Source organism: Hemitrygon akajei, chromosome 5 (assembly GCF_048418815.1).
Source record: "Hemitrygon akajei chromosome 5, sHemAka1.3, whole genome shotgun sequence".
NCBI classification, from domain to species: domain Eukaryota; kingdom Metazoa; phylum Chordata; class Chondrichthyes; order Myliobatiformes; family Dasyatidae; genus Hemitrygon; species Hemitrygon akajei.
Genome location: NC_133128.1, coordinates 17,520,273 through 17,540,393, shown reverse-complemented (window position 1 = coordinate 17,540,393; position 20,121 = coordinate 17,520,273). Strand labels below are relative to the sequence as shown.

The following is a 20,121-nucleotide window of genomic DNA, read 5'->3' as shown; positions in this document are numbered from 1 at the left end:
AAAGATAAAATTATGAAATAAACATTGAACACTAGTTCAGATTTTACATTCACTACTGAAGGGTTCACTTTGCCACTGACTTTGAAGAAAGCTGCCACAAAGATTTAGCCGACTCCATGTCAACTTCTCCTATTCATACGTGGCTCTTAGTCTGGCATTATCCACAAGGATTTGTTTTGCACTTATTTAGCGAATTCATCAAGCAGGCTGGGCAACCAATTTTCAGATGGTAAACTAGGAAGTAAAACGCAGTGATTATAACATTTCAAAGAATGCTAAATATTGGGCAAACCCACAGGATTAAGGTCAAAACTGAACTATCAAATAACTGATATTGTGGATGTTTTAAAACATCACTGAATGAAAGAACTAACACTCCATTCTTTAGTTCCCAACACTAGTAAAGTTGTTCAGCAGAATTATTATTCATATACTTCTTATTCAAAAGAAGGGCTCAAGGTGCTTATGGTGAAAACAGCATCAAAATATTGACATAAAACTGGTGATTATACACATGTTAAATGCATGTCATCTTGTGGGAGAGGAAATAATAGTAACAACTACCACCAATGCCACACCCCCTTGCAAACATAGCCATCAGTTTTGGTGCAACAGCAATAAATGCTGAGAGTTTTGCTATCATCATAATCAAATTCCAACTCTTAAAATGGAATTAACATTAACATAGGTATCAGGCAAGTGGTTTCATGAAGGAAAAAACAAGTGGCCTATTGCTTGCTTAAAGAAACAATAGTAAGGTATTATTTTATATGAACATACTACACTGGTTTTATTCGAACACATTTGATCTGCAGTTTTAAGTGTTTAACAAAATTTCTCTTAGACTTCTTTTACTAAGTGGAATTATACAATTGGATTTAGTAAAACCTTCCAGATAGATATGCACTTTGCAGATATGCAGGTTCATACAACCATTACTATAAACAGTAGTTATAATTTTGTTTTATTTTGTGGTTTATGAAACTATAATCCACTGGTTAAAACAAACAGACATATTCATATTTGACATAATAACATACAAGTATAGTTTTTATTACCAAACAATTGAAACTCTTAATCAAGATTTAGGAGTATCAAATTGTTTCATTCAAATTCATTAATTTATTGTTCATTGTAATTCTAAAGGCACAGGATGATTCATTATAACACTTATTTGTTTCTCAACATAAAAAAGTGAAATTTTATGATTTCTTAGTGTTGTGATTAAGTAGTCATCATATTACAACAGGTTAAACTAAAGTTAACAGAACCACTAAAACCAATTTTATTCGTATTTGGCACAAAGCTCATGGATTCACACTTCAAATACACTGCCTATCAAAATGCATGGCTGAACTAACAGAAAGTAGTTGTGATGACCAGAGTCCAAAAAACCAAACCTGACAACTGTACATTTATTGAAAGATACCAAAACTGAAAAAGAAAAATACAAGAATTAGCACAGCAATGACCGTTTTCCAATTGAACTCAAATGATAAGTTTAAGTTATTATTTACTATCAATAAATAATTTTTACTAGATTTTTTCAAGGGCCCAAATAGAATTACTGTCTACAATTACTTAAGATAAAGCTGTGGTACAAAAAAATTTGCTAGAGTTCATCCAAACATTATTCAGTTAAGCATTCAAATAAATTAATTTAAAAATATTTATTTTATCAACTTTTTACCTATTAATTTTTATTCCCAGTAGCTTTCCCTAATGCATTGATATTAAATTCATTTACTAATTCAAAATATGTTGAAAAAAATGGTACTGCACTGCAAATCCTTATTTTAGGGCTATATACATTTAAAATACTTGTAATTTGTCTACACATTATCTCAACACAAGTGTGACAAATCTAGTATTTGTAAGTTATTTCCCCATATCTTCCTTGGTTAATTCTGTGCTCTTAACAACACAAGGCTGTTGTTTTCCCTCCCAATATATAAAGATATATATTTATATAACTAGGATCAGCTTTTAAAATCTAAACAGCATCCACATGAAACAATTTAAATTGTCCAAGATTTAATTAATAAGCAACCTAAGTTCTCGAGCCATCATTGTGCATCTTGATACCTCTGGATTATTAGTTAAATAGAAAAAAAATGAGAAGATCTTGCTGATAGGGTTTATTATTTTTGAGAAATTTATTCTGGAATGACTGGAGAATGTGGCACCTCTCCCCCGGAGCAGCGATTAAGGAAAACTAAATTTTCATGAAAGGAATTCGATGGTAGTAATAAATATAAACTATCTCCACTAACAGCTGGGCAAGTAAATGGTTTAATAGTTATTGTAACTGGCAACTGCAAGAATGAGATAAATGTTTCACAAAGTTATGATTTGGAAAGCACCGCATGAAGAGATGATGAAAGATAATCCTACAATCTCTCAAGAAAGATTCTGATATATATTTTAAAGCAGAAAACTTGTGAAATGGGAAATAGTAAAAGGGTAGTTTCTTCAAAGAAAGATACCTGGCATAAAAGATCTGTATGCCCCATTTCTGTACTGCATTTTTTTAAAAAAAATTTGGCATGAGTTCCTTACAACGTTGATGACAAGGTCTATGTTTATCATACAAATCCAAAGTACAGGGAATAATTTTAGTCAAATTATCCTTTTTAAAAAATAAAGGATAAAAAGCAAGAGATCTAATTTTATTTTTATGCTCAAAACTGGTCCGAATGCTCCTCTACTCAGAAATGTATTATGGATAGGACCATATGTTTCCATCACTCCCACCCAACACATACAAGAAGCTGCCATTCTGAGGGTTTTATTGACAGCTCAACACTGGCTTTCATGCTGTCTGAAATATATTTCAGTGTGTGCTTTAAGGTTCTATATAGAGAAAATGCATTTGATAAAAATAATTTGAAAGTTTCTACCCACATTTCTCCAAGATGATACAAAATTCCAAAGATTCCAATTTAGACTAGGTTCTGCAATTGCAAAAAGAACGTATTAAGCACCTTACAAATACTAATATCTTTATGACTTTATAATTAAATAGTGCTCACCTTCTGATGAAATAGCAACATTTGCAAACAGAACTACTATGCCTTAGATGCTGCTGTGCCTAATCTTAATTTTGTAAACATTGAGAGAAAAACAAAATCACTAAATGGTGCAATTTGTCCATAACATTTCCATGCATCACTTACCAGCCCAAACAGCTCGAGAAAGCACAGGTCAACTTTGCTCCCTACTGAAAGGACAGATTCTAGCAATGTCAAGTTTCACAACTTTCATGTTTGCACACATAAGCATTTTTAAAAAACTTTGAATATAACAATTTGCACTTAAATATATCGCATATAGTTTATTTGGACATACAACAATTAAGCATACAAAATATTGCATAGAAAACTCAGCAGTTAGTAAAAGAATTTTGTTAAGTCACTTACCAATGGAACAGCATTACTGTGACAAATACATATTATTCACTTCTAGAAAATCTTCCATTGCTTAACCTAAAAAAATTCTCCAGAATACATTTCACAAATGGAAATCAGTACCTCTGTTAAAAAAACACTCACCATCTTAGTAATCAGCAGTTTTGAAAAGTGAGCACTGCAGTTCAGCTACGGAAAATGGGTCAGTCTCAGGATCACAACTTTTTTTTGCAAAGAATGTAGTCAGTTTCAGTCAGTCAGGCACACAACCTAAAGTACAGCATGTAGCACATACTTTTGATTAGAGAGCTTTGAAATAACCAGTCTTTGAATCAATGTTGATACTGTAGCAATTTGAAGCTGAGCTGACTATTTACTGTAACTGAACTTGAACCTTGTAGTATTTTGAATCAACTAGTTCTTGATCTCAAAATTATTGTATGGCTATAATGAATATGATTCCATATATGATTTATTCTACAAAAGACTTACTTACCTTCTGCTTACTCTAAGTAAAAAAAAAGACAACTGCAAACTAAAAACTGGACTTCAAATGATAAAATACAAAAGCTGAGCAACGAAAGAAAGAAATGCCTATCAAGTATTAGAGAGTTTTGTACATTACCAATTCTGGTAACACATGATATTTACATTACAGCTGAACAAGGAGTCAATGGATGCTGTTTACTTGGATTTTCAAAAGGCCTTTGACAAGGTGCTGCACATGAGGCTGCTAAACAAGAGTATTACAGGAAAGATACTAGCATGGATGGAAGATTGGCTGACTGGCAAGATGCAAAGAGTGGGAATAAAGAGGGCTTTTTCTGCTTAACTGCCAGTGACTAGTGGTATTCCATAGGGGTCGATATTGGGACTGCCTCTTTTCACATTATATATTAATGGTTTGGATGACAGAATTGATGGTGCTGTGGTTAGGTTTGAGTATGATACGAAGATAAGTGGAGAGGCAAATAATGTTCAGAAAGCAGAGAATCTGCAGAGGGACCAAGACAAATTAGTAGAATGGGCAAAGAAGTGGCAGATGAATTATAGTGTCAGGAAATATCTGGTCAAGCACTTTGGCAGAAGGAATAAAGGTGCAGACTATTTTCTAACTAGGGAGAAAAATTCAGAAATCAGAGGTGCAAAGGGGTTTGCAAGTTCTTGTGCAAGATTCTCTAAAGATTACCTTGCAGCTTGAGTCAGTGATAAGGAAGACAAGTGCAATGTTAGCATTCATTTTGAGTGAACTAGAATGTAAGAGCAGGGATGAAATGCCAATGTTTTAAGGCATTGGCCAGACTGCACTGGCATTGGAGAGAGCCTAGAGGAGGGTTCATGTGAATGACTCCAGGATTGAAAGGTTAACACATGAGGATCATTTGATGGCTCTGGGCCTGTATTCACTGGAGTTTATAAGACTGAAGGAGAATGAGGAATTATTTTGCTGTATTTTTCCTCCCTCTGTAATTTTCTATACCCTTTTCTTCCACGGTTTTACTATTCATCTCTTTTCTGGGCCTGTACTCACTGGGGTTTAGAAGAATGGAGGGGTGGGGGGAAGAAAGGATCTCATTTGAACATAATGAATATTGAAAGGCCTAGATAGAATGGATGTGGAGAGGATGTTTCCTATAGTGGGAAAGTCTAGGACCAACGACACAGCCTCAGAATAGAGGGACATCCATTTAGAACAGAGATGAAGAGTAATTTCTCTAGCAACAGCATGGTGAATCTGTGGAATTCGGTGCTACAGTTGCTTCTGAAGGCCAATGCATAGGGTACATTTAAAACAGAGGTTGATAGGTTCTTGATTAAGTAGGGTATCCAGGTTATGGGGAAGAGGCAGGAGAATGTGGTTAGGGGTAATAAGTTAGCTATGTTGGAATGTCTTATGGTCTAATGTACAAGATAATATAGTTTGACACCTGATTTCCAAGAAAAATAATCTATATTATTTATCATTTTATTTCTTTAATGTTAGTGACAGATCACCATCAAAGTAAAGGTAGCTGCCAGTAACAAGCCTTTCTAGTACAAATTATCTATGATGGATGTAGTTAACAATTAACCATTTTTGATTTAATTTAATATGACTAGATATTGATCGGGGTACTGGCTTACAAATCTCATGATGATTAGGTTTCCATCCCAAATTGATCAAATACTGGTCAAAAAACTTGTGTACATTGATCGTGTGAATGGCCATCCAAGATTATTGTAATTGTATCAACGTCATATGTGACCATGCTTGCAGTATTATTATATATAAGCTGTACGATTGTGTTTTGCAAGTTACACTAGAGCTCTGTATCCTTGTATATGTATTAATAAAGTTGTTAACAAAGGAAATAGAGTCCTGATGGATTATAGAGAGAGATGACACAAACAAAAGAAGCATAAAAGAAAAACATGAGTGATCATTACTCCAATTTACAATCACTCAAGTGAAATGGGGTTGGAAAAATTTTAGTACAATGGAATGCATGTAATTAATTTAAGACATCATCTAATATATGGTATCACTGGAAGGTATTCAATGTCATTTGTAATTGGCTGGCTTTTGAAGCTCAGTATTCATAACTTTGTAGTGGAAAATAAACGCAGCCACATCCAGTATTCTAGTGTAGCTATTCAAGAAAATCGCAACCTTAGATTTCTAGAAGTAATGAAGCTGATGTGGGAGATTAGGTCACAGAAAAAGACAAGAAATGAAGCTAAAGACAATAGTACTGTGTTAAGAAATAAACTGTTGAGCTGCAAATGTTGTTTAGCTAAGTATAGTAGAGTAAAAAAAAGCCAAAAATAACTTTAAAATTGCAAGTAGATAAATAAGGTCCCTTTAATAATAGGGACATTACCAATAACTGAGGAGTAAGGTACACTAGAGGACATTTGGTTAGCCATCATGGGGAGGTTTGGTGCAGCCACTAAAAATGTGATTAGTAAAAATAGGTAAAATAGCTTTTTTGGGTGTGTTTTCAATCAAGGCTTTAGATTCATTCCATTGTATAATCCAGAGCCAGAAGATGTGCATACATAAAATTTTGCATTGTTCAGAAATATTTGTAAAATTGTGTTCACAAAAGATACAGAAATCTGTAACATGGAATTCCACCCATGAGACACAGTTCACAGCATCAAAGTTGAGACCCGGTAATTCTGTTAGTCAAGTCTACAACTCTGAGAGGGAAACTCATTAGTTTTAAAAGTTACATCACAAAGGACACTATATGAACTGCAAAGATGCCAAATGGAAACTACATGAGATAACTATTTTCTTTGCAGTAAAGTTTGAGAGATGTAACAAGAAGTGTACAAGATTGTGACTGATTTAGTTAAGGCAAGTAATAAGGAGCAATTCCTAATAGCAGGGGTTACAGATTTAAAGGTTTGGTACCAACGAGAAAATCTGCAGATGCTGGAAATCCAAAGCAACACACACAAAATGCTGGAGGAACTCAGTAGGTCAGGCAGCATCTATGGAAGAGTACAGTCGATGTTTCAGCCCGAAACCCTACAGTAGGACTGGAGAAAAAAAGATGAGTAGAGTTAAAAGGTGGAGGAGAGGGGTAAAGTACAGAGCTGGGAAGTTGATTGGTGAAAGAGATAGAAGGCTGGAGAGAAGGGAATCCAATGGGAGAGTAGATTTAAAAAGGTGGGGGAGAGGAAAGAGAACCACCAAGTGATAGGTAAAACCTGGAGGGAGAGAGATGAAGCAAAGAGCTGGGAAGCTGATTGGTGAAAAAGGCAGAAGGCCATGGCAGAAAAGAGAGAGAAACATCAAAGGGAGGCAATGGGCAGGCAAGGAGATAAGGTGAGAAAGGGAAAGGGGGATGGGGAATGGTGAAGGGGGCAGGGCCATTACCAAAAGTTCAAGAAATTGATGTTCATGCCAATAGGTTGGAGGCTACCCAGACGGAATAGAAGGTGCTGTTCCTCCAACCTGAGTGTGGCCTCATTGCGACAGTAGAGGAGGCCATGGATAGACATATCTGAATGGGAAGTGGAATTAAATTGGGCAGCCACTGGGAGATTCCCTTGTCCATTCGTCGCTCCCCACCTCGCACTTATCCTTGCAAGTGGAACAAGTGCTCCTCTCTCACTACCATTCAGGGCCCCAAACAGTCCTTCCAGTTGAGGCAACACTTCACCTGTGAGTCTGTTGGGGTCATATACTGTCTGGTGCTCCCGGTGCAGCCTCCTGTGTATCAGTGAGACATGATGTTGACTGGGAGACCATTTTGCCGAGCATCTTCACTCCATCCACCAGAAAAAGCAGGATCTCACAGTGGCCACCCATTTTAATTCCACTTCTCATTATGATATGTTTACTCACGGCCTCCTCTGGAGTTGCGATGAGGCCACACTCAGGTTGGAGGAAAAACACCTGTTTCATCTGGGTAGCCTCCAACCTAATGGAATGAACATCAATTTCTCAAACCCAGTATTCCCCCCCGCCCCACCATTTCCCACCCCCTTTGCCTCTCTCACCTTATCTCTTTGCCTGCCCATCACCTCCCTCTCATGCTCCTCTCTCCATTTCTTTCTTCCATGGCCTTCTGTCCTCTATTAGATCCCCCACTTCTTCAACCCTGCATCTCTTTCACCAATCAACTTCCCAACTCTTAACTTCACCCCTCCCCCTCCCAGTTTCATCTGCACGTTTCTCCCTCCCCTCACACCTTTTAACTCTACTCCTCATCTTTTTTCCCAGTCCTACTATAGAGTCTTGGCTCTAAATGTCAACTGTACTCTTTTTCCATAGATGCCGCCTGGCCTGCTGAGTTCTTCCAGCATTTTGTGCATTGCTTAAAATTTCAGTAATTTAGTTCATTTTATTTTACAACATAATTTATTTTATTTTAACATAAATAGTGGGGACAGGGAAGAGGAAAACAAAACATTTTTAAAAACTTATAAAAGAAGATCAATCAGGGATTTCAAAGATAAACATGAGAGAATAATGTGCGAGAAGATGGAAACTCCATATTCTCCACAACAGTTCTACATAGGTTTCAACAATGACATGAAGTTTACCTTCAAGAAGACAAACTGAGCTTGTTTGCTGACATTAGTTCATTGACTGCAGTTATTGACATGATTCTAGAATGAAGATAAAAGTTGTGCACAGGAAATTGCTCAAGTTCTACCTTACAGCAAGACAGATTGAAAAGAGGTTAGGCCTATTGATTAGGATCAGGGCTTCCATGCCATTATGCAGAAGTAGAATGGTAATTAATTACTGTTAAGAGCCAAACTTCTTAAGTTTTCTTAACAATTCCCTTCAGTCGAAAAGCTGAAAACTTGCAAATTTAGTAACTGATGGTATATTCTTCAATATTATTGTACGTGATATATTGAAGATTATGGCTGAATTACTTTTGGCTCAGTGGAATCCGCTTCACAACTCTGGCCATTGAAGATGGGGAAGTTAATTGACAGTTAGGAGGATCCTTGCAATGGCTTTCCTCGTAGCAGATAGCATGGAAGTCCCTCAATATAATCAGCCTTATGCTCTTTTTAAGGTGGTCACAATTACAAAGGTCATCTGGCATGCTCTTAATCCAGATATGGGCAAGTATGCTGTGAATTCACATGGAAAGTATTTCATCAGTATAAATAAACTAATGTCAGCATGCTCATCCAGGCCATTATCTTCAGCATAGATATCCCTGGTCAAACTCACTCATTTTTGGTGGGTGGATCACATCATCTTAGCATACCTTTGGCATGTACTCTACTCCAACTTCTGTCACAGGATAAAATTTCCAAAATACAGAAAAAATTCAAGGACACTCATAACAGGAATGAGGAGAAATAGCTGAAAAAAGTGCAAACAGCTGAAGTGCAATCCCTCAAACTACTATCTGCTCACCCACCATATTGAGCACCAACTGGACAAGGATCTGATTTCACATAGGTCTCTTCAGCCATCTCAGAACCAACAAAAATGAAGTGGAAGCAAGTCATCTTCAACCCCAAGGACAGCTTAAGAAGATGACAATTATACAAGAATAATTAATTCCATGAGAATGTAACAGCTCTATGCCAAAAATATTTTGTTGAAAATGTAGCTGCTGAGATCTGTATTGCAAAAGCATCAAGTGCTCATAAAACCTCAATGCAAAATGTATGTTTTTTTTTCATTACAACATAGGTTGCTGCTGCTCTGCACTCCATCCCCTGACACACCCTTGCAAACCATTCACTCCTACAATGCCTTTTAACATCTCCCCAATTCTGCTACCATCTTCAGGTCAATTATAGCAGCCAATTAACCTAACAACCAGCCTGTCTTTGGAACACAAAAGAGCACTCTGGGTAACTTCAGTCAAATGAAAGCCAGTAAACTTCATGGACAATAACTGTGGTCAAAAATCAAGCACATCTGACAGTAACATAATGTGCAGCACCACTGTGCTCATATGTACTACAGTACTCAAAGAAGCAAACTAAAACATCCTAGAACGGGGACTAGCAGTCACTGTTCATGTAAAACCAATGCGAGACAAAACACTTTCAATACTGTATTTCATGAGTGAGGAAATACATGAAAATCTAAGGACAGAATTGTTGCAAAGCTAGAAGAGCTGCCACCCCTCAGTGCCAAAGACCCAAGTTCAAAATGCTGTCAGTGTGGAGTTTGCATGTTACACATGGATTTCTCCCTCCCCTCCACTGGTGCTCAGCATTTTTTCAACATTCTGGTGCAGATTGGTGGATTAACAAGGCAATGTAAATTGCTCCTTGTGGCAGGCAAGTGGCAGAAACAGGGCAGAGTTGATGGAAATTCCTGGGATGGCAGGACTTTCATATGAAGAAAGACTGGATCGACTAGGCTAATACTCACTAGAATTTAGAAGATTGCGGGGGGATCTTATTGAAACATATAAAATTCTAAAGGGATTGGACAGGCTAGATGCAGGAAGATTGTTTCCGATGTTGGGGAAGTCCAGAACGAGGGGTCAGTTTAAGGATAAAGGGGAAGCCTTTTAGGACCGAGATAAGGAAAAACTTCTTCACACAGAGAGTGGTGAATCTGTGGAATTCTCTGCTACAGGAAACAGTTGAGGCCAGTTCATTGGCTATATTTAAGAGGAAGTTAGATATGGCCCTTGTGGCTAAAGGGATCGGGGGTATGGAGAGAAAGCAGGTACAGGGTTTTGAGTTGGATGATCAGCCATGATCATACTGAATGGTGGTGCATGCTCGAAGGGCCGAATGGCCTACTCCTGCACCTATTTTCTATGTTTCTATGAAATGAGGAGAGAATTAGTGTGAATGGGCAGCAGATGGTTGGCAGGGACTGAAATGACAAAAGGGCTCTTTTCTATTCAGTATCTACCTATAAATGTTATGGTATGGATTGGATTAAAAAAAAGTACTGCCATCATCAAAACTATAAAAATTAGCATTAGTTTTAGATCAGTGAGACATTTTGGAGTAAGGAAAGGCCTTACAGACAGGATGTATTTAATCTAAACTGGACAGCAGCCTCTATACTTGTAGAAAAAGGCAAAGGTGTAAGATTTAAACAAGAATGAAAAATTAACAATCCATCAGAAAGGTCTTAAAATAAAGGATGAATATTATCTGAAAGGTATTCAATATGGCACTGGTGAACTTCAGCAACTTTCTGCAATCTGCACATAATTGTTCCAGTTTTCCCCTTGAATAGACTTCTTTCGAATTACTTTTGCTGCAATCTGCAGCATGTAAATTTCCTCTTAACAGCAGACTTCAAAATTACATCAATGATCTTCAGATCTCACCATTGAGTTAAATGCGAAGCTGTTAAGCATGACGCCTTTAAGGATAACTGTCATGGCTGGAAACACAGCAGAGGGGTGGAATTCAAACCAGGCTGAAACGCTGAATAATGAGGCCTCCTCTACCCAGCACCTTGTTGGCAAATGTGCAGTCACTGTAAATTAAGATTGACAATTTCAGGGCAAGGCTGTTGTATCAGAGGCAGATGAGACAGATCTCAGTGGTTTGCTGTACTGAGACTTGGCTATCAGCAAATACAGTGGACACAGTCATCAGACCAGGTTTTACAATTTTCAGTACTGTATGGACCAAACCGTGAACTCTGGTAAGGAAATAAGTGGTGATGTACACTTTTTGGTCAGATCTCTTTGGTGCATTGATGTGGGAGTTTTGTCAACCTCTTGTTCCCCTGACTTAGAACACCTAATGATTAAATGTAGACCAATCTATTTGCCTTGGGAGTTCTCATCTGTGATCCTGACCACAGTTTATATACAATCAGCAGCTGACTGTAAGCAAGTACTCAAGACACTGCATGTCGTCATCGATAGAAAGGAGCAGCCCATCTGGACATAATTCAAGTTATAGTCAGTGACTCCAACCAGGCCAATTTGAAGAAAACCCTGCCCAATTATCATTATCATGTAACCTGTTGCACCAGAGGTCCCAACACACTAGACCACTGCTACATTACAATAAGGAATGACTATTGTTCCTTTCCTAGATGGCATTTTGTTAAGACAGACCATTTGTACTCCTACTACCTGCATATAGACAGAGCCTATAAAGAAAAGCTCCAGCAATTAAGACAACTAAGAGGTGGTCACGGGAGACAAAGCACATTGCTTTGAGTCAGAGGACTGAGCCTTGTTCAAGCAATCTTCTTAATGACTACACCAGGGTTGTAACAGACTTAATAAAACAGTGGCGGATGAGTGTGTCCCAATAAAATCATTCAGGGTCTTCCCCAATCCAAAGCCCTGGATGAACCATGAAATCCAGAATTTCTGGGGGCCAGATCAGAGGCATTCAAGTTTGGCGATCAAGAATGCTAAAGAGGTGCAGGTATGATCACTGGAAAACCATCTCAAGGACAAAGTGAAGATTTTGGACTAGATTAGAATCAACGAGGGATGCTTGACAACTGTGGCAGGGTTTGAATGTTATAACCGCCTACAAAGTTAAATCAGGTGACATTGGGCACAGTACAGCTTTGCTTCCAGATGAACACAATGCCTTCTATGCTCACTTTGACCACCAGAACATCATGCACCCCCACATCTCCTGATGATCTTTGGTCTCAGTATCTGAAAGTGAGACACAGGCTGTCTTCAACAGGGTGAATCCAAGAAAAAACATCCAGTCCAGACAGAGTACCTGGCTGAGTACCACAGACCTGTACTGACTGACTGGCTGGTATTTTCACAGAAATCTTCAACCTCTCACTCCAGCAGTGTGTGATACCCATCTGCTTCAAGCAAGCTTCAATCATACCAGTGCCCCAAGAAGAACATGGTAACCTGCCTCAATGACCATTATCCAGTGGCACTTACATCCACAGTGATGAAGTGTTTTGAGAGGCCAGTGTTGAAACATATCAGCCCCTGACAGAGTGGCGACTTGGATCCACTTAAGTTGCCTACTGGAGCAATAGGTCCACAGCAGATGCTATCTCATTGCCTCGTCACACAACCCTGGAACATCTGGGCAGCAAAAGTTCATACATCATCAGGATGCTCTTTACTGATTACAGCTCAGCACTTAATGACATCATCCCCTCAAAACTATTAATCAGTAAGCTCCAAGACTGGGCCTCAATATTTCCTTATGCAATTGGATCCTGGATTTCCTCACTTGCAGACCCCAGTCAGTTTGGATTGGCAAAAATATTTTCTCCACAATCTCCATCAGCACAGGTACACCACAAGACTGTGTGCTTAGCCCCATGCTCTATTCACTTTATGCTTATGACTGTGTGGCTCCAGCACCATATTCAAGTTTGCTGATGACACCACTGTCATGGGCCATATCAAAGGTGGTGATGAATCAGCATACAGGAGGGAGAATGAAAATTTGGCTGAATGGTATCATAACAATGACTTTTCACTCAATGTTGGCAAGACCAAGAAACTTACTGTAGACTTCAGGAGAGCAAAACCAGAAGTCTATGAGTCAATCCTCATTGGAAGATTAGAGATGAAGAGGGTCAGCAACTTTATATTCCTAGGTGTCACCATTTCAGAGGACCCATCATATAAATATAATTGCAAAGAAAGCATGACAGCACCTCGACTTTGTTAGAAGGCTGTGAAAATTTGACATGACATCATAAACCCTGATAAACTTTTGCACAGTAAGGAAATTAAAGGTTTGGGAAAAAAGGCAGGTAAATGGAGATGAGTCCATGGCCAGATCAGCCATGACATTATTGAATGGTGGAGCAGGCTCGATGGGCCACATGGCCTATTTCTTACGTTTGTCAGAAAATCATACAAAAGGTAGTGGCTTCAGCCCAGTGCATATGGGTAATGCCTCCCAACCATTCAGCACGTGAAATGCTGTTGTAGGAAAACAGCATCTATCATCAAAGATCCTCACTGGCCACCCATGCTCGTTTCTCGCTGCTGCCATCAGGCAGAAGGTGCAAGTGCCTCAGGACTCACACCACCAGGTTCCATAAGTTGCTATGGAAAGTAGCAACTCTTGAACAAAAAGAGGATAATTACACCCATCCATTGAAATGTTCTCACAACCAATGAACTCATTGTAAGGATTCTTTATTTTGTTATTTCATACTCGTTATTTATTGATATTCAGTTACAGTTGCATTTCAACAGTTTGTCGTCTTCTAAGCTCTTGCCCTTTCATTGATCCTGTGTATGATTTGTTGAGTACGCCAGCAGGAGAAAAAAATCTCAGGGTTGTATGTGGTGACATGTATGTACTCTAATAATAAATTTTACTTTGAACTTTGAAGTAGGCAATTAAATGTTTCACATTCCAGAGATTATTATTTTCTTTAGGAAAACAAAGTTGAGGAAATTCTGTCCCATGCATGCACTAATCAGTTTAATACAACTTCCCAACTGTTACTCTGTAGTACTGTAGACATCAAATATTCAACCTAATACTTATTAAAATGTGTTTGATGATCTTTACTATTTCTATCAAACTTGAGCAATGAATTTTATATCGTCATTTTCAACTATTTTCAATCTATAGATTTAAATTTCAGTCAATCCTTCCAACAAATACTAAAATCTATGGCCCCAAAAATACTGATTTTTTAACCAATAGAAAAATGAGCTTTCTATCCTCATTCCAGCAATCTCACAGCTTTTTCCATTTCAATCAAAAAGATCTCCATCCACCCAAAACAATAAAGGGATAGAATAGAATCAACCATAACTCCACTGATTAACAGCAGGCTCCCAGGAGCAAATTAGTCCTATTCAATATTTCCTTTTACAAAGGTAACCACCATATTGATAACCTGTAATTTAAGAAAATATGCAGTGCATATATCACAGATCAGGCAGGAACTATGCAGAGGAATGAGATGGAAAATTAAGGTGAAAGATAATTAGTTGCCCAGGACCACCCTTGCAGACATTCTGTCTCTCTGTCTCCATTTTAAAACATGCTTGTTTTCTCTATTTTCCACTTCTACTGAAGGGTTGTTGGCCTGATAAATAAGTATTTCTAGCAGTTTTCTGATATTTAGAACTTCCAGCACCTGCAGGTTTTATTTTCCATGCTATTCAAAGATTGATGTAGACTGGATAAAAATGTATTTTTCTCTCTCCATCTTGTCATGACCCTTAAACTTCATTTATCTACCTACAATGTAGCACTCTAACTGTGACATCAAATTGTGCATTGTTTTTGTTTTGCATGCTACCCAGATGTACAATGTATGGAATGATCTGTCTAGATGGCATGCAAACAAGAACTTCTCCCATTATCTCAGTAGGTTACAATAATAAACTAATTTCTATCTTGCAATAGAGGAAAAGAACTGGGTAAAAATAGTTGAAATATGAAGCAGGTCCTATCTGACTATGCAACAGAAAAGGGTTATAGGCTTATTCCTCACTCATCTATGATACATTAAATGTAAAGGCATGCTCAAACCAATTCTTCCCTTGTGGTCAAATCTGTTATTCACTGCATCTTAAAAGCAACTCTTTTAAAGATAACTTTAAAAGCAAAGTTAGGTACACGTTTCTTTTGAAACAATTTCAAGCCTATGTAAGGAGGTGAATTTCCATAAAATTCGCGGAACACATTTTACATGTGCTGTATAATAGTAATTCAGTGTATTCACGTAATAACATTGCTTAGCCCGCTTTCAGGCATTTGAAAATATGACAATCACAACTACTCGAAACGTAGGGAAGCAAAAATACTTTAATAGACCGTGAGACAAAATCGACCTTTAGCTAGTTATTCCCGATTAGGGCATTGGTGGAGATTCCTGTCCCCGTCAGTAACTGATCAGCAAAGACGGCTCCTTTCTTCGGCAGCAGTGACGGAGCGACCAACAGGTGGCAGATTTGACTTCGTTGTCAGCGTCTGCATCGGGCTGAATCGGCCGGATGTGAATGCGGAGAGCAGCACGCAGCTCATCATCCTGACTCCGGCGAGGCGAGGCCGCGCTGGCCCAGTGCCACCAGCTCCAGGACAACCGCGCTGCCTATCAGTGCCACGCAGCCCTGGACGCCCGCAAATGCCACCCAGTGCCCCCAGCCTCCTGGGCGCCCGCAAATGCCACGCAGTGCCCCCAGCCTCCTGGGCGCCCGCAAACGCCACCCAGTGTCCCCAGCCTCCTGGGCGCCCGCAAATGCCACGCAGTGCCCCCAGCCTCCTGGGCGCCCGCAAATGCCACCCTGTGTCCCCAGCCTCCTGGGCGCCCGCAAACGCCACCCAGTGTCCCCAGCCTCCTGGGCGCCCGCAAACGCCACCCAGTGTCCCCAGCCTCCTGGGCGCCCGCAAACGCCACCCAGTGTCCCCAGCCTCCTGGGCGCCCGCAAACGCCACCCAGTGTCCCCAGCCTCCTGGGCGCCCGCAAACGCCACCCAGTGCCCCCAGCCTCCTGGGCGCCCGCAAATGCCACCCAGTGTCCCCAGCCTCCTGGGCGCCCGCAAATGCCACCCAGTGTCCCCAGCCGCCTGGGCGCCCGCAAATGCCACGCAGTGCCCCCAGCCTCCTGGGCGCCCGCAAACGCCACCCAGTGTCCCCAGCCTCCTGGGCGCCCGCAAATGCCACCCAGTGTCCCCAGCCTCCTGGGCGCCCGCAAATGCCACCCAGTGCCCCCAGCCTCCTGGGCGCCCGCAAATGCCACCCAGTGTCCCCAGCCTCCTGGGCGCCCGCAAATGCCACCCAGTGTCCCCAGCCGCATGGGCGCCCGCAAATGCCACGCAGTGCCCCCCAGCCCCCCTGGGCGCAGCGAGGCCCGCAATGCTACTCAAGTGCCCCCAGAAAACGAACGCCCGCGCTGCCACCACCAGTGCCATGAGGTCCTAGACTTCCGCACTGTTTCCCCACCCGGTGAATGAGCGCCTCCGGACGCCCTTTCTTCCCTCGCCTGGAGCCGACGAGGAGAAGGCAGCGGCGGCTGGGGCTGAGCCGCGCCTCTGCCCACGGTGCCCCGAGGAGCAACAATGGAGGAGAGCACAGCCGGAGGCGGGGGAGGGAGTTCGGGGACGAAGGGGCGAACGTTCGAGAAGAACAGCCGACAGAAACACAAGACAAAAACAAAGCGAGCGATGTGAGCCCGGCTTCGCGTCGAAGGGAGAAGAACACTAACGGGTAGCAGGTTCGAGGCGGGGTGGAAGAAATTTCTAGAAGGTGAAGCAGCTTCGAACGGCATTTATTTTACCGGGAAGGGGAAAATACAAATGTACGGAAACGTCTTTGACCGAGGAGAGAGGGCATTACTTCGCATCCAAGGGATGGTGCCAGGTCCATTTTGATCGGAAGATTATTTTCCCCTTTTTACCTCAGAGTGGCATTCATTCCTCCCTCCCTCTGACGATCGGTCCTCACCGCCCACCATCCCCATGTCTAACCCATCCCGGGGAGCTGCTACTCACCCGCCACAAATATCTTTTTCTCTTATTTACTTTTCCCTCTGTCTCTCAGTGATCGCTCGCAGCTCCGGCCATCACGGTTCGAAATCAGGAAAATAAAACCATTTACTGATTTCAACACCCCCGATATAAAATACACCAAACACTCAAAGTGGGTGGGGAAAACAATGCCCTGGCGAAGGGTGCAAGCCTATTAGCGGGCACGGCGGGGTGGCTCTCGCGTCTCGTTGGCCGGCTGCCACGCCAAACAGGAACCCACTTCAGGGGGTAGTCGGCTTCCATTGGCCGGCTCAGCTGTCCATCTCAAAATTCTCCAGCATCTCGAGCAATATTAGTGCCGTCTGAAGGTTCCAGAAAGTCGGTGAGTGGGTGTTTCCCCTTCTCCCCCATGGTGGGATGGCTCTATCTCCGGAGTGGCCTGCGGATAGCATCCTTGCACACAGATCAATGGGTAATTGCCACAGAGAGGGGAAAAGAAGGGACCTTTGCTGCATCTCCCTGCCTTCAAGGGGACTTTTATCGAGTAGAGACATCCGTCATTAAAGGTGTCACTATGGTGTCTAGAAACAAAAAAAACAACACACACAATACCGAATCAAAATGTCTTTCTTTCTGATGAGGGTCTCGACCATCCTTTCCCTCCCTAGATGTGGCTTAACCCTCTGAGTTGATCCATCGGTCTGATTTTGCTTAATGTCTGCAAGGTAGTGTCAGTTTGATTGTGTACATTTTCGCCACCTCCTCTGAAGCTAGCAATTCGCGCAGTTCTGGCTATATCCATGTATTAATGCTTATTTGTTACGTACATCGAAACATACGTTAAAAACAAACAATGGAAAAGAAGTGCGGGTATTTGATGTGTGTACGTTTTTTATGATGGGTTGTGTTATAGAGAAATCAGCTGAGAATGTTGAAGGTAACTTGGAACTTTGACCAAATGATTCATTAGTGATGGATTTTATCACCCTGTAAAGTTCACTGTGTTCTTAACCTCCAACGAATTCCATTGTTGTGTCGTACCCAGGAGATAGCAGGAACTTCTATAACTAACTTGCGTACTGTACTTTCGTTCAAGGGCACTTTACTGACGGTCACTTGAACTTTCTATGAAGATTGATACGGCTCCAGAGAGGAGTTATTCATAGGATATAATCCTTAAAGGCGCGAGAGTCTTAAAGTAATCGTCGTTCACAGGCAAATGTTAATGTAAGCTAATCCTTTGTTTTATATTGCACAGAAGCATAAATCAATTGACCTTTACAGATCTATGAGTCATGCAATCGATATTCCTCTGCATATTCAGCGACTAAACTTTCACAACCATTCAACGATAGGTTCTTTTAAGAAACTCCTGGATGGCTACATGGAGTTTAGAAAAATAGAGGGCTATAGGTAAAGTCTAGGTAGTTCTAGTTCTAAGGTAGGGACATGTTCCGCACAGCTTTGAAGGCCAAAGGGCCTGTATTGTGCTGTATGTTTCTATTCAGGGTAATAAATTCCAAAGATTCACCAATCTCTGGGTGAATACATTTCTTCTCACCCTCCTCTGAATGGCTCACTGTGTTTTAATCACTCACTCCTTAATCCTAACTATTGGAGCCAGAGGAACCATCAAACTGTGTATGGACCCTGTCAACTTCTTGAGAAATCTGCATAGAACCATAGAACATTACAGCACAGAAACGGGGCCTTCGGCCCTTCTTGGCTGTGCTGAACCATTTTTCTGCCTAATCCCACTGACCTGAACCTTGACCATATCCCTCCAAACCCCTCTCATCCATATACCTGTCCAAGTTTTTCTTAAATGTTAAAAGTGAGCCCGCATTTACCACTTTATCTGGCAGCTCATTCCACACTCCCACCACTCTGTGTGAAGAAGCTTCCCCTAATGTTCCCTTTAAACTATTCACCTTTAACCCACGTCCTCTGTTTTTTTTTCTCCCCTAGTCTCAGTGGAAAAAACCTGCTTGCATTCACTCTATCTATACCCATCATAATTTTATACACCTCTATCAAATCTCCCCTCATTCTTCTACGTTCCAGGGAATAAAGTCCTAACCTATTCAACCTTTCTCTGTAACTCAGTTTCTCAAGTCTCCGGCAACATCCTTGTAAACCTTCTCTGCAATCTTTCAACCTTATTAATATCCTTCCTGTAATTAGGTGACCAAAACTGCTCACAAAACTCCAAATTCGGCCTCACCAATGTCTTATACAACCTCACCATTACATTCCAACTCTTATACTCAATACTTTGATTTATAAAGGCCAAAAGCTCTCTTTACGACCCTATCTACCTGTGACACCACTCTTAGGGAATTATGTATCTGTATTCCCAGATTCCTCTGTTCTACTGCATTCCTCAGTGTCCTACCATTTACTTTGTATGTTCTACCTTAGCTTGTCCTTCCAAAGTGCAATACCTCACACTTGTCTGCATTAAACTCCATCTGCCATTTTCAGCCCATTTTCCCAGCTGGTCCAAATTCCCCCTGCAAGCTTTGAAAACCTTCCTCACCGTCCACTACACCTCCAATCTTTGTATCATCAGCAAATTTGCTGATCCAATTTACCATTGATATAGATGACAAATAGCAGTGGACCCAGCACTGATCCCTGTGGCACACCACTAGTCACAGGCCTCCACTCAGAGAAGCAATCCTCCACTACCACTCTCTGGCTTCTCCCATTGAGCCAATGTCTAATCCAATTTACTATCTCACCATGTATACCTAGTGACTGAATCTTCCTAACTAACCTCCCATGCGGTACCTTGTAAAGGCCTTACTGAAGTCCATGTAGACACCATCCACTGCGTTCCCTTCATCCACTTTCCTGGTAACCTCCTC

At 40.9% G+C, this 20,121-nt stretch overlaps 1 protein-coding gene across 23 annotated transcripts in view; it reads right to left on the bottom strand.

Annotated features, from left to right (window-relative positions):
• The window catches only part of LOC140727501 (sodium/myo-inositol cotransporter-like), a 34,364-nt gene extending 16,890 nt beyond the window's left edge, over window positions 1-17,474 (bottom strand). For 4 of the 23 annotated variants that reach the window (XR_012098871.1, XR_012098870.1, XR_012098872.1 and 1 more), the window contains exons 1-3: window positions 17,276-17,474; window positions 2,905-3,677; window positions 81-1,434 (exon numbers count right to left, since the gene is read on the bottom strand). The gene's annotated coding sequence lies outside the window, so the exon portion shown is untranslated. The other 19 variants (XM_073044877.1, XM_073044872.1, XM_073044881.1 and 16 more) reach the window with 19 other exon arrangements.
• Window positions 17,475-20,121: the final 2,647 nt, after the last annotated feature.